This window comes from Pistacia vera, unplaced genomic scaffold (genome assembly GCF_008641045.1).
Source record: "Pistacia vera cultivar Batoury unplaced genomic scaffold, PisVer_v2 Contig108, whole genome shotgun sequence".
Classification (NCBI taxonomy): Eukaryota; Viridiplantae; Streptophyta; class Magnoliopsida; order Sapindales; family Anacardiaceae; genus Pistacia; species Pistacia vera.
This window is the reverse complement of record NW_022195115.1, coordinates 724,617-739,073: the sequence shown is the minus strand read 5'-3', so window position 1 is coordinate 739,073 and position 14,457 is coordinate 724,617.

Below are 14,457 nucleotides of genomic sequence, written 5' to 3'. Positions count from 1 at the left end.
GAATTCAAATAATAACGAAATGTATATATTATCCTTATTCTGGATGTTTCAATATATATTATCGTCATATTTCATTTCAGATTATTCTACATTTCATTTCAGATTATACTGTAGCAATTAATCTTTGTACATAACATTTATACTAAGAATAACATTCATATGATATTGGGAAGTTCACTAATTGAGAACATATTGAAATTAAACTTATTAATAACATATTTCCGTACATACAGTTTAGTATTTGAACTACACATAATTACAATTAACATTCATAGTCCATTCCCTAATTAACTACACATGTTGAGAAGGTGGAGGTTATTCAGTAGTTCTTCATCCTAGTGTAGGGGGTGGAGGCTGACTGAGGAGGACGAGGCTGGTGATAATTTCTTCATCGTGTTGGATATTTATTCATGCGTTCCCCAAGGATGTCAACCGTTTCTTCTATTCTTGATGGAACGAGTTGAAATCACTTTGCAACTGATCATGTTGTTCCTGCATTTTCCTCTCAATACGTGAAAAACTCTCTTCTTGAAACCTTTCGATCCAATCAATTCTGCTTACTATTTCGTCTAAGGTATGAGAAGACATTTCTTCTACATTCTGAGAAGATCAGTTCCATACTCGTTCTTCTCTTTTCTGCACATAGACTCGTCCTTCATTTTCCCCTTCTGAACAGGGACACCTTCCTGCACCCGCTGCCTCTTTCTCCATTTCATCCCTAATCAGCAACCATTCTCCTGACACATTCTTTTTAATCAAACCCATTTTAGACAATGTGACATCCCCCAACAAATTATTTGCAGAAAATGTTATCTTATTGGCTTCATCTGAAGGGGTGATCTCAAAACCCAACTTCTGACATATTAGCATAACAACCATCCCCCAATAAATGTCACATTTTTCTGCTTTAATCTTTCCCAACTTTTTAATCAATAACTTAGCTGAATTTACTTGCTTCCCTGTTACTGCTGCTTCCATCAACATAAATCCTTCACTGTCACATTTCCATTTGTCTCTTTCCTGCCATCAAATGTGAATGTCAGAAATCTGTGAAAACTCTAATGGCAAGATTTCTAACTTCGTAGATTTACACCTATGTGGATGATAAACCCCTATTCCAGAAACATCTGTCCAAGCTTGTTTGGAATCCCACGTTCTGGGTACGTCATCCAAACCTTCAAAATCAATCCCTATCCAGTTTGCTAAGTCCTGTGGCCTCACACACAATTCTGATTCTTTAATCTAAAAAACATGTATACGGCAGTAAATCATCAGTACTTGTCTCCACAACTTCCAAACTACTAAAAAACTCGTAAATCAAATGCTTATATCCGTCATATGTAATACTCGCCAATTGCTCCCATTTCAAATTACAGATCCAACCATTAATCTCATCACCTAAACCTAAACCCAAACTAGTTATAAATCCTATATCCAAACTTCTTCCAGACAAATATCTCTTTTCGCCATCTCTTTGTATTGTTTTTTATGTTGCACGTCTCGAAATTGGACTCCAGATGACGATGAGCCTCCACCCGGAGTGGTTGTGTTTTTTGCTCTTACCATTTTCTGCTTTCTTCTAAAACCCTGAAAAAAACATATCCATAAGTAATTCATGTTATATGACAAACATATATGACATTAAACCGATATCACAAACATAAAGCACATACAGCATAACCATGTATCCCACTTTAACAGTATCTAGCAATCAATCACATTGCAGACAATCGAAAGAGAAATTAATCAAAATGTTAAAGAATATAGTCATTTTTTGTTGCTGAACCTTTCCTCCCAATAAAAACAAAGTCTCTTTGATGACAATTTCCATACAAGTTTAGAACCAGCTCAATTTGGTTTAGAACACTGTCAGTTCATTAAACTTCCTAGAATTTGTGTTGATAACTAAGCTCAATATGTTAAGCAAAATGTAGATTTTAAAACAATCGACAAGAAAAGTGAGTCTGGTCAGGTACTGCTGAAACCAAATCTGCCTAGATATACACATACATAAGCCTTAATATTGAGTCTGGTCAGGTACTGCTGAAACCAGTAAATATGAAAAATAAAAGTGATAAAAAGTATTTCCCCAATGCTATTACACATTTGACATTTGTAGCAATGTTGAAGAGCTAAAAAATCAAAGACAAAATGGTAAAATCTGATAGCCAACATCTTGGCAAAAAAAGAAGACTGAATTATATTATAAAAGACATAAAATATTGACTACAAAAGAAAAAAAAAAAAAAAAAGGGACAACAATACTGTCCTCATTGTGGAGCCAACACAGGAAGGTCAAGTTTTTAAAAATCTTCAAGTTGGGGAATTGTCCTCTAATTTTCTAAATTTTCCAATAAGTTATAAAGCTTGATATTTAAAATATACCATCATGGTTTTACTGTTTTGTGCCTTTCAATTGATTTTAGAAAAATAATTAAGCATATGAGATTGACAACTTAAGCCATACTATATCATAACTTTCAGAACAGAGACAAGGATAGAAATGATGTACTCATCCAAATAAGACAAAATGTCACACGTTCATATGGAGTTACATTCTTTAAATTTCTGTAAACCCTATTGGAAAACTAGGTACATATCTAATTAAAAAAGTATTGATATAATGCTCCAAAAAAATGAAATCTTATTAAAACAATTCTAAATATATTGAATAGGAATAATATATATCCCATTATAACAATTGCAACATAAGATAAAACAACAAAGTATTTCATCAAAACCAAATACCAACATATCTGCCCAAAACCAACACTGGCAGAAGCAAACATTGATTCAAGAAAATGTAACATTTTGCATTCAAATGTACAATGAGTTAACATTGAAACTTCATGCAAGTATAAGCCTTTTTTGGAACACCTTCTGCCAACCAAAAACAAGTCCCCTGTTTTACCCTGTTTCCTTGGATTTAGTTGGTTTTTTCTACAGTGAATGGTTCTATAGGAGTATGACAGGCATAAACTAAAACTGGAGAGCCTAACAACATACATGGTCATTTTTCTTTAAAAAAACAAACAAAACACACCATGAACCACTAGGAAGAAAAGAGAAGACATTAGAAGGCAACCAAAACTTTTACTTTAGAAAAGCAACCACTATGAAGTTGAATTATTGCAATGGTGGAGCCAAGACTTTAACACCAAAGTTGCAGACAGTTACTTGGACTCTCTGCTTTATAAGTACACTACACATTTTACTTTTTCTTTACCACTAGGAAGAAAATTGATGTTTGGATCGAATGAGTTTGGTCTCAAGATAAAGGGACATTATATAAGGCAGGAACTGCACAACCCCTATCATCTAACCTTGTCCACTAGACACACTAATTTTTGCCGAGCAATGCAATGGTTGACTACAAATTTTAGACATAATCAACAGAGAATAACACAACCAACAAAAATGTTATCTTTTTCCAAGCCAAAAACACCCAAAACAGAACACTTCTATTTGTCAATCACACAAACCAGTCCCACCAAATTGACTGGATTTCTCTTTATCAAATCAATTCCATTCAACACAAATATAAATCCAACACATTCATCCAACATAAACAAAAAAAAAATTGAAAAACGAAAGTGTCTAATTACCGCGGTTGATTTGTTTTTTGAGATGAAGAAGACGATGAACCAGAGCGTAGATGAGATGAAGAACACGATGAACCAGAGCGTAGATGGAAGAAGAAGAAGAAGACCGCCGCCGATTTTTGTTTTAAACACTTTCCCCAAAAGTTTTTAACCTAAACGTTTTTTAATTGAAATTTTTGTTTTTAATTAGAGTAGGGACGCCCGTCCAAAAATAAAGGACGGCCGTCCATAAGGAATGGACAGGCGTCCCTTAAGTATGGACGGGCGACGGGCCATCCATAAGTAATGGACGAGCGTCCATTCCTTATGGACGGCCCGTCCATTACTTATGGACAGCCCGTCGCCCGTCCATACTTAAGGGACGCCCGTCCATAATTTATGGACGGGCGTCCAAATATTTTTTTAAATATTTTTAAACCAAATTATGGACGGGCGTCCATTCTATACGGACGCCCGTCCACACATTACGGACGCCCATCCTCAAAGATTTTTTTAAAACTTTTATATTTTAGAAAAAGGACGGGTGTCCCTTATTTACGGGCGCCTATCCAAAATTAAGGGATGGGCATCCATTAACATATGAACACCCGTCCAATATGTATGGACGGCCGTTCATAACTTTTTCCGTCCCTAATTTTTTTATTATTTTTTATTTCATTTAGCAATGGACGGGCATCCTCTAAATGAGGACGCCCGTCCGTAGTAAATGGACACCCGTCCATATTAGTGAACGGTCCATATGTTATGGACGGCCATTTATTAGAAAAAATTTAATAACGCTAAAATGCATTGAATGGTCTCAGTCAGCACACCGGCACAAAATTTCGGTGTAAAAACACCAGTGTCTGTAGCATTGTTGTTTATTTTTTGAAGCAGATTTTTTAATTAACATCGCCAGCACCACCAACCTCAACCGCGCCCCGACCACTCCCAACTGCACCACCAGGAGAATGTGGCAGAATTCTCTTGGAACTACAGCAGAAAATTCTATAGATTTGCACCTGCAGATGTTGTTTAACTCAACTGGTAGAATGTTGCGGTTGGCCTTGGAGTATAATAGGCTGGTACACTTGGGCTATTTTCTTGGCAAATGAATTTAAAGGGGAAAATAGAAATGAGCCGGCTGTAAGGTGCAGGAGCAAGTGTAGTCTTTTTGTTACTGCCCTTTTTTTGTTAGTTGATTTTTTTGTTGGTGTACCTGAAAAAACTTTGTACAAAGTCACATGGATTTCACATTTCTTAGTGCTACTTCTGAAACAAGTTTTGTCCCAGTCTTCTTTAGCTCTTTCCGTGGGTTAGCTTTGTCTACGTTATTGTTATTAGATTGAAGCTCATAATGGTAAAATTCGGTTTCAATTACAAAAAGAAATCGTTTGAATGGACATTAATATTCTTGGCTATACTTGAATCCTTCCCCATCCATCCATCCATGTGTTTTGAATCATTTGAATGGACATCCAATTATACTTCCAAATAACCAAATGTTGCAGGCCATAAAAAATATTTACTGAAGGCTACTGCCAAGCTGAACATAAAATATATAATCAGCCATGTATAACTTTTGTCTTAATTCCATCAATTTCTTTCTTTGAAGGTCTTCAAAGACAAAGCAACATGTTGCCATCCACTCCAAACTCCAAACGAATCAATAAGCATGTTATTCTTGTATTCCATTCATTGGCGAAATCTCAAGCAAAATTAATGAATAATAAGAAACACATTTGCAGTGGAAAGAAGCATCATATGGAAAAATATCCCGATTATATATCTATGTACCACATGTACATGGGAACATATACAATATCCTCAATACCATGGTTCAGATTTCAGTTTCAAGTTTAAATAAACACATAAACAGACCATCATATGGTGTGTTTTAAAGCCTAATCCAGGCTAGTTGTAGACCACTGTACACCTGTCAGCTGACCTCAGCACCTGCAAAATGAAAATGAACAGGTTCAGTATATCCAAATAGAGAGCAACAAAGGCCAAAATATATTCGTCCTATGCGAAGCGCTGGATCAAATTATCAGTGTCGTAGACTATGTATCCACAAATCACGGCACTAATTCCACCATATACAATTACAGTTGTTGATCCAACTGGAAAGAACATCTGCAACATAACACAAGGATTTTCAAATCCCATTACAAAAATTCCAAATATGTATGCAAAATCATGCACATATTTATTGAGAATGATGAGGCAATTTGAGATCTCACACTTGCATAAAGCTAGACAGGACAAGGATAATGAGGCTGGTGAATAAAATTGGTCCAAGGAAGCTGAAGTCCTAGCCCTTCTTGAAGGCCTAGAAAGTGTATCCAGATAAGGAGCACACTACAGTTTAGGTTAGAATTAGTGTTTCGAGCACAATCCTACCTGTAGTTGTAAAATGGAGAGCACCACTACGCATAGTAAATTCAAGCGAGTAGAAAAGATACTATACTGACCCTGGGTATTAGTACACGTAGACTTGTTGACACAGTGAAGAGAGGAAGAACAATTAGGTTCAAAAGGTGTTTCTGGTGATACACACGCAAAGGCCACAACACTGCATGGATTTTTGACCTAATATAAAGTAAATATTGAGAACACAAATGTCATCAAAGAACACAAATTCTACAGACACGGAATCTTGAACAAATGATGTATAGACTCATAAAACGTTTTCACTATATCATTTTAAATATAAATTATGTTTATATTAAAGAATGATATCATGTTTACACCAGAAAGAGAATATATTGAATGTAAAAGGATAAATCAAGACTCAAATAATGAGAAAAAGTTATTCCAACTATGTACAAGGTTTCAATTTTAGCCAAATGAGATGAGAATCCGTTAGGGTACCATAAATTCAAAGGATTATAAACAAATAATACATAATACTCTGAATCCTTCGGTTTGTAATCACGGGTCAAACCAAAATTTCCAAAACAATTGAAAAGTAAATGATAAACAAATTAAAACACAAACTCAAATCCAAAAAAGAATTTCATCCGTATCTGTTTAACTGATGGTAACATGGTTGTGGTGTTATTGACCATTTGCTTCTGTCGAAGCAGAGAAATCAGTTGAATCAATCCTAATGGTACCTGGCCCATAACACCAACTAAGAAGTGAGGGGAGCAAATTTCTGGAATCATCTGATACTAACGCCGAAGACTGATATCATAACAGAATGTCCATTTAGAATCTAACAATAAGTGTCAGAAAAATCAGAACTCCACATCTGCATGAAAGGTAAAGAAATCATGCCATATTCAATATTTGTAGGTAGAAAATTTACTTACAATAAACAGTTGTAGTTAAACAGGCAACAACCACAACCTCAGCTCATTTGCGACTGCATCAACAGTACGAAACAAAGTGTTAAACTTGCACTATATAGTTAAACAAGAGAAATTGTTTAAGAAAAAATTTCCATCCACATGTAGAGAGCCTAAAAAGAAAGTTTCGAACTTTGATAAGGAAGGAAAAGGATAACCTTAACAACTGGCTCGCCCGTGTTAGAATTTGCCAATTGTTTTGCAATCCCTTGCATCTGTGCACGAGCAGTTTTTCCTGCAGCTGACCTTTCAAACTGTGTGCTCTGTGTTTTTCTTATTAGCTTCACAAAGAGGATGCATTAAGGTAAACACTACACCTACGAAACCTCTCTCGCTCAAGGTGAGGTAAGCACCGTTCGCCTTCAGTTCGCCTAAGATTAGGGAATGTGGTGGCTAGGGGGTTTTAAAAATTGAAGGAAATTTGGGAAAATTTTGGGAGTTTCTATCTTCAGAAAAAAATGAAATTGATTTAGGAGTTGAGTATGGGAAAATGAAATTTGAAATTTGGGGTGGGATTTTTTTTTTTTTTTTTTTTGGGGGGGGGGGGGGGGACGTGGCTTCTAGCTGAAATGGCCATGTCAGATGCTATGTCAAATTGTAAGGGGATATTATAAGAGAGTGTTGTATGTATAGTATTATTGACATATTAATTATTTGAGTAATACTATACTAACAATCCTCTCTCACAAATTTTCTTTCATAACTTTGGCGTGGCAGTTTGTAATTGGTCAGCTTGCAATTAATTAGTGGGACATATGCGAGACCCATGTAGGACCTGTTATAAACTGATTAATTATGAGCTACCACGTCAGGGTTTTGAGAGAAACTTTGTGAGAGAGGTTTGTTGGTGTAGTATTATTCTAATTATTTATGCTCACCAATATAACCAAACATATTAGTATAACATTTTCCCATTAATCTTCAAGGTAATCTATCTTAGTAGTAATCTTATATTTTCAGTGATAAAGAATTTCCCAAAACAAAAGCACCATATGTACAATGTAATATTACCTATATAAATTTGAGATATCAATTGATTCAATTCTATACCTCAATATAGTTACAGTAAACAACTTTTTCCCACACAAATAATGGTTTAATGACATTTTTTTACCCACAAACTTTTAAAATACTATTTTACTACCCAAATTTATATTTACTTTCTGATTCCGGACCCTACACCACCACCATTCTTTTTCCCGATTATCACTAACAAAAACCACTCAAACCCTACTCCTGTCGACCCTGCCAATCGTCGGCATCAAGTAATTAGGGTATGTGCAACCACTCCTCCCAAGTTCAATTCTAATCAATCTCAACCACTAAAATCCAACTTTCCACTACCAAAAGACTCATCAGCCTCCCCTCTTCAAAAGCCCCAACAACCTGAACCAAGTTTGCTCTCTGTTCATCGTCAAAATATAAATTTGGATAATAAAGTTGTATTTTAAAAGTCTGTGGATAGGAAAGTGACATTAAGTCGTTAACTCATATTGTTAATAATGATGTACTACATTAAAAAGTAAACTCAGCATGTAACGGTGTCATGCTCATTATTTAAATTAAACAAATTATTATATACAATAATTTTTTAAAATACCATCTTTGATGGTGGTAATTATTGAATAATTAAGTATATAGTTTTTAACGAATCTTGAAGTTAAAAGAGTCAAAAAATACGTATTCACATTTTTTAAATAAAAGAATCAATTTAAGTTGTTGCAATAACATGATTATACAAATTAAATATGGATTAGGTTGGTAAGGCAACTTTTAAATTATTCACATTTTTTTTTTTTTTTTTTTTGACAAGGTAAACAATTTGACCATAATAGTAGTTACAAAAATATGAACTAATTTTAGCAGATGATTAGAATTCTGTGAAAATTTTCAAACAAACAAATTTTTACATTGAAAAACTTAAGTAGAACTAGAGGTGGGAATTTTAGCCTAGGCCCAAAAAACTTGTTATAGGACCAAAGGCCTAGGCCTAGAACCGGACCAAACCCAAGGAGAGGGACCAGTCCCAAGCGCGGGTCCAAACCCCCTCCCCAATTACATTTAAACCCCTGACAAATATTCATACCCCCCCCCCCCCAATAAAAAAAAAAAAAAAAAAAAAAACCTAAACTATAAATAACCCCTATTTCCACCCATTTTCCTCACAACTCTCAATCTCTCATTCTCTCTACTCAAATTCTCAAACTCTCTTCAATTTATATTTATATTTCATATTATTATTTATATTATTCAGTTTCTTTCATTTTTCAATATCATCTATTATTTATATTATTCAATTTCTTTCATTTTTCAATATCATCTATTATTCATTTTATTATTTATATCATTCAATTTCATCCATTTTATTTATTTGTTATTTTATTATAATGGATTCCTCAAATTATGTATTCAGAGGTCATCATCCTCAAATGAGTATTATGTTCCAGTTCCTCCATACACCCAAGAAATGGAAGGGTTTGATCCATTTTCATCATTTCCAGACGCAACAATTCCAAATCTAGAGACGGTTAGGACTACGTCCAGTCAAACATAAGCGAGCTGCGACACCATGGCAAGACCAAAGAAGAGGGTCGTGTCCGAGGTATGACAATATTTCATGAAATCAAAACGGGCAAAGCCAAATGGGTTGTGGGAAGCAATGTGCGGGGTATGCAATTTTTGTCCAACCACGATTGGCGTTGAGTACGGGACTTTGATGATGAGGCGACACCTAGAGAAGAAGCACCCCCAAGTAATGCAGCAAGGTTCAACTTCAACCGAAATCGATAAGCAAATACAAATACAACTTAATTTTAATCCACAAAACTCAACTCTCTCAGACTAGCAATTCAATGCATGGACTGCACGAGAGGAAGTAACAAAATATATAGTTGCCACAAACTCTCCTATTTCTTTATCTGAAATTGTAATTTTTGTTGATATGATTAAAAAGCTTTTTGTCCACAATATAGACCTGTTAGTAGAAGTACAACCAGAAGGGATATAGAAAAACTTTATACTAAAATAAGTGATAAACTTAAAAAAGAATTTGAAAATTTTCAGATATTTCTATTGCACTTACTTCCAACATATGGGCTGCTAGATCAAAAACATATTTTTTCAGTGTCACAATATATTACCTAGATCATAATTGGGCTTTACAAAAAAAAAAAAAAAAAAAAAAAAAAAAAAAAAAAAAAAATTGACGGGTTTCAAACCATTATATGCTAAACATAGTGCTAACACTATTTATTTTACAACTATTGAAGTTTTGCAAGATTATTTATTAACTGAGAGAGTTGTAGCGCTAATGCTTGATAATGCAGCGGCTAACACCACAACAATTTCTTTATTTCAAAAGATTGGATCCGCTTGGTGAAGGCAAATTTTTTCACCAGAGATGTGCTTGCCACATCATCAATTTGATTGTTAAAGCACGTTTAAAAACTATACATGCGAGGATTGATATGATGTGCGTGACTATCAGATTCATTGCCAGTAGCAATACAAGATGGTCTGAGTATGTCCAATTTGGTCGCCAAGAGGTGTCGCAGGTTCAACCGAAGAACCTATGTTGCGATATGTCTATCCGTTGGAACTCAACGTACTTGATGTTGCAAAAATTTATTCCAACCGCAAGACAAATTACAGATTTCGTCAACTGGAAGAACTATCTGGACGAATTCGTCAACGATGATGATTGGACAATTTGCAATATATTTCTTTCATTTCTGAAAGTTTTTTACAATTTCACTAATACATTAAGTGATATTTATTATCCTACTACTAATTTAGCATTAGATATTTTACTTCAAATTTGTAAAACTTTTGCTAGACATAGATATAATGAAGATTTAAGCGACATTGTTTCACAAATGGAAACAAAATATCGGAAATATTGGTTAGGTATTCCATTCTTATATAGATTAGGTCTTATTGTAGATCCTAGGTTTAGATTAAACGTATTTACTTGTTTAGTTAATGAGATTGGCCAACATTTAGATTATAACTACAGTTCTTATTTGATAGAATTTAATAGAAAATTGGAAAGTTTTTTTTCTTTGTATCATAATAGGCACAATAGAACACCTATCAAAGACAAGCAGTAAGAAGCTGATGAAGACATTCATCAACAAGGATCGAGCATCTGGACGTATATGAAACTTAGTACCGGTGGTGGTGGATGTAATAGCACTAGCGCGTACAGACATAGACCAAGTGAGCTACTATGGTATACGTAAATGGACATGTCCTACATGACCAAAAGGGAGAAACATGAGATGGATGTGCTTCAGTGGAACCAAAATGCAAGTCGATTTACTATTGTGGCCCAAATGGCACGTGACATTTTATGTGTGTCAGTTTCCACGATTGCATCCAAGTCAGCATTCTTAATTAGTGGTCGAATTATTGAAGACAGAACATGTTTTTTTAACCGATGAGATGGTTGAAATCATTACATGCTTACAGGATTGGACTCATTTAGACAGAAGACTATAGCACCATCCTGAAGATCCCGAAGTACTCATCTTCTTCAGAAACACATATTTGAGCGTTGTAAATTTAGAGGATGTAAATTAATAATTTAATAAAAAACAAATTTATTTAATTGTTTATTTGTTTAAGTTTAAATTATATTTATGCTAAAATTAAATTATCTCTTTAAATTGAAACCATATAAATTTATAACCAATTAACCATTAATTTAATTTATTTACTAATTAATTAAAAAAATTACAAAGCACCCCTGGAAAATTACATAAACCCCTTACATAATTTTTTATTTAGCCCAAAGATATAAAAAATTAGGGAGGCTAAATGTAATTTTCCAGGCCCATAGGACCAGTCCCAGGACTGGTCCCATGGGCCTATAACCAGTCCTAGGGACCGGTCCAAGCCTTGAGAAATCTCATGGGCCTAGGATCGATTCATGATTATTTGGGCCCAATCCCTCAAGGACCGAGCCCAATTTGGGCCCAGACCTCGATGGCCCAAGCCTAGGACCGATTGGGCCCAGGCATTTCCCACCTCTAATCAGAACTATAGTATTAGTACACTATGTTTTTAAGAACCAGGAACGAGGCGAGCGGGGTCATAATAGGGCCAAAGGCAGACCGAGTGCAGGCCTAAGGCGAGGCAAAATCGAGGCAGGGTAGGTCAGGCCGTCCAGGGCCATTCCCACCCCTGTCTCGCCCTTTGGGACTGGTTTTTTTTTAGACCTGCCTCCGCCCCTGCCCCATTGTTGGCGAGGTGGGGCGAAGCAGGGCTCCGACAGGGTGGGTCAAACGCCCATCTCTAATTTAACAAAGTACTATTCCAAGGCCCTAACCAAATGCAACATTAACATAACTTCTTAATACTTGGGATGCATTTGGTTCATATAATGTTTTATTATAAGGGATATTATATTAATGGAAAGATAGATCACCTAAGAATGTTTAGGGAAATGAGTTTGATTGGTTGGAATAAATTGGTGAGTATGTTCTATTAATATATTTGGTTAGGAGGATAAATGGGTGGGTATGTTATGTAGATTGCTAAATTGCCCTCCTTATTAAATATTATTTTTATTATTATTTCCTTTAACCACCTACATTTGATTTTTTTCTAAAACACCCCAGCCATATAAAACTTTAATTTATAGCAAAGTCACCCTTACCCACCCCAAGCCACTACCAACAGCCAGCCACCATCGTCTGCAGCCATTGGTAGTTGCCATAATGGCGCGCAACCGGCGGGATCTAGCCAATCGTGCACCTGTAAGGCTGTTTTCGGTCGTGCACCATTATAGCGACTGACGATGGTCTTGGGTGGTTGGGGGTATTTTGTTAACTTTTAAACTTTTTTGTGGCTGGAGTGTTTTAGCTAAATTCTTAAATGTAGGGGGTTTGGGTCATGGTTATTTGGTAGACATTTGAGGGCAACTGTGTCCAAAATGGTGTTTAATTAAGGGCAAAATAGGTATAAAAATTAGATTACCTCGGTAATCTTTAATAACACCTCTTGGGGGTAATGAGATTACCCCCTATGGGTACGTTTAGATTGGGGTCATATAAGATAACATGGGTAATCTTCATTTATTTTGCAAGATTCTGTTGTTTGGTTTGCAAGTAATAAAATGTTACGTATATCTTTTATTGCAAATAATGTTTATTGTTGGTAACGAAATGGGTAATTCGATACCTCCCCAGGAGGTGTTATTAAAAGATTACCGAGTAATCTGATTTTTATACCTATTTTTCCCTTAATTAAATATCATTTCGGACACAATTATCCTCAAATGTCTACCAAATAACCATTACCCTGTTAGAGTAGGTGCCCTAAAGCCAATCACTTATTGTAATAATGACTCTTTATAATAATGTTTATTTATCAATAAAGGTATTTTCTGCTATATCATGTAAATCATAGTTATATGTATTGATATATGTCCTTAGGATGGTAAAACTATGACGAGGGTATCAAGTGTTTCAAATCTTAATAGTGAGAACCCTATGATCACATATGGTGGCCATTCTAGAAATGTCTGTAGCCCCAATATTATTCTAACCAAGGACACAGATAATACGGTAAAGATATCATAGTGTTGAATGATCTTGTCGAAAAATAGTGACTGGTCTCACTTGTTAAGGTTGTTTATCGATAACCTGGTGCAACACATGGGTGCTTATTATGGGCAAGTTCACTGGACAAACCCACCAGAGGATTTCATATGGATGGTAACCCTAGTGTCTATGGAATAAATCCTCTAACGGATGGTGGTGCATGTGATCCTTAGACTTGAGATCACCGAAGCGTCTTGTGCACCAATTGGTGTAGTTTGACACTAGCCCGAGTCCTATTCAAGACTATTAGAACGATAGTGATTGGCCACATCGAGAAGTGTATTAAGACTATGGTATATCGACAAATGATTCATCACTCTCAGTAAATGACAATGACACTAAATCTGTGGCCATAGTAGGATTGAGTTGTTGCTCAATCCAATTTATTACTCCGGTCATTGGTCTAGTAACTGAATACAAAGATATCGAGGATATCGAAGGTTGACGCTATTTCTGTACCTTAGCCTTAATGGGATAACGAATGATTAAATGATTTGATTGCACGATAACTATATCGTTGATAGGTAGCTATTTCGCTAAATCCGAATCTATCGGATGGCCATGATGCCTTGCTAGGGGTCAATCTTGGTCTATGTGTAGTGAGACAATTAATTGGTGTTAATCGCGATACTGCTCATTACCGATAGGATAAGAAGTCTACGAGTCACACACTTAGAAAATAATTTAAGAATCAGTTTGTGAAATATGTATTTTCATCTTTTAAGACAAATGGTATTTTAGTAATCTCACAGTGCAATTAAATTTACTGATATTATTGCATGTATTCAATTTAATATTGAAATTAAAATTAGTAAGATTTTATTTAAATATATGTGCGCATATATTTAAATGGATTATTATTGTTAATTAAATGTTAATATATTTTTAATATATATATTGATTTTAATAATAATAATA